Source organism: Coturnix japonica, chromosome 9 (genome assembly GCF_054131305.1).
Source record: "Coturnix japonica strain WE chromosome 9, WE-NBRP24, whole genome shotgun sequence".
Classification (NCBI taxonomy): Eukaryota; Metazoa; Chordata; class Aves; order Galliformes; family Phasianidae; genus Coturnix; species Coturnix japonica.
The window spans coordinates 21,902,379-21,904,445 of NC_140671.1; positions in this window are offsets into that span (position 1 = coordinate 21,902,379).

The window sequence follows — 2,067 nt, forward strand, 5'->3', positions numbered from 1 at the left end:
TTCTTAACCTTAACTTGAACAATCTTTTACATATCCAGATGTTAAAACAAGTAACCATAAGACCGTTTTGGGTAGAAATGCCAGAATTTAACAAAGCAACCAGAGTTGCTCAGTTGTGAACACAAGTGCCAACAGACCATTAACAAACCAGGATGCCTGGTAGCTGAGACATCTTCAATGATATATTTTCCCATTAGTCACACATAAGAGTTTAATACAGCTGGACAAACTTTTCTTTACAGGGGAGGTATGAATCTAAGAATGCTCATTTGAAGTTTTTTTAAAATTTTTTTTTTTTTAATTTTTTCGTTGCTTATGACTGAATTTAGGTGATAAACCAGATATCCTGAGATGTTAATACTTCTTAAATGTAATAAATAAAATTGAAGCATATGTTTGTGTCAGTCTCTTTCCTTTCTGTAGTGGGTTTGTGTGGTTGGGTGTGTTTGTGGGATGGGCAGTAAGCTGCATAGGTATGTATGCATGGAAGTGTAAGTGTGCATAAGTCATAGGGTGTTTGTCTTGGGATAAAAATGCATTTTGCCAGGTGTGGATTTCAGGGGCAGGGGTGGATTTCATCTAAAAGTCAGAGGAAATGTCACTGTCTTAGGATAGATGGCTCTTGCAAGGTCGGGTACTCAGAAAATCCAAATTCATCCCAGTGCATGTTGTAAGTATCAGCTGTGAACTTTGACAACCAGACCTCAAGCAATAACCCACACCTTTATGTAAGGCTGCAGTGAGAGGTTTGATATAGGGAAAATCTGGTCTAAAAGCAGTGATGCATTGGCACAGGCTGCTGGGGAAGTGCTGTGGCACTGAGGGACATGGCCTTCATGATTCTGAGAGGAGCCACAGCAACCTCCCGCATCACTGTGGGGCAGGGCCCGTCCCCCTGAGCCGCCATGGCCGCCCGCCATTTTCCTCCCGCGAGGACTGCGCCCATAGCAACCCTGCTGCGGTGTGGGGGAAGGACTGGAAGAAGAGGAGAACGCGGCTCCAGCCCTATTCCGGCCAGTGAGACTGCTCCGCCCGCAGCCTTATCCCCGCGTCCTCCCCTGACGGCCGGGCCGGGCTGTGCTGCTCCTTGTCCCGCTTCCCCCCATCGGCCGTGAGGGGGACGCCCGCGGGGCGGCTGTGCCCGCGCTATCCGGCTCTCCTCAGTTGTTTTGCCCGTTAGTTAACTTCATATTTCGTATTGGGCCCACCTAAAATACCCCAGACTAATCGATATTTGCCAAACACGTGGAGAAAGGTGGCATAACCCCCACGGGCACTGCCGGGATGGGGTTATAACCCCACACAGGGCTCAGGACCTCGGTCTTTGCCCACTGTGTGGTTTTGTGCCTCATCCCCTTCAACTGCTGCCAAAAAGCACCACAATGGCTTATTTTTGTGTGTTATGGAGATGTAGGGAAAACCTAACACTGTCTCCTTCCCTCAGGCTGAGTAATTTCTTGGGTGAATTCTGGCTAAGTACCATTGTAACACTTACTCTCTTATCTACTTCTTTCTACAGGGCAACTAGGGAACAAGCATTTGATAACAAAGTGCACTGAAGTTATGGAAAATATCACTTGCTCTCAAAACTGGTTGTGTTTTGTAGGGAGTTTGTGTTAACAGCTGTTCATTAAACTCCAGTCCCAGCTGTGCTCGTGGTGCCTGAGCCATGGGGCTGCAGCTTGGCACCCACCTGCACACAGCTGTAGTTCATTGCCCCTTCTGGAAGAAAAAAGAGGGCAAAATTGTTCTGGATTAAAAAACAGTAAATATTACCTTGAACCCATTGCACTGGTACGTGGTGTTAAGCACATTTGTGCTCTGGCAAGCAGTCTGGTTGGCTAGATATGCTTCTGATGTCAGCCTGCATCACCGTGCTGAAGTCTGTAACCCTCACCTGGCATCGTGAGAAGTCTCTCCCTTGGGGGAAAATCAGGTCCTAGTGATGCTTTGTTTAAAAAACACAACACCAGAATGCTGCATGTACTTAAGTTCTATTTAAAAACATGGACCCCAGGAGGTCCCTTCCAACATGAGCTGTTCTGAGTTGCAGCTGGAGTTGGTTCA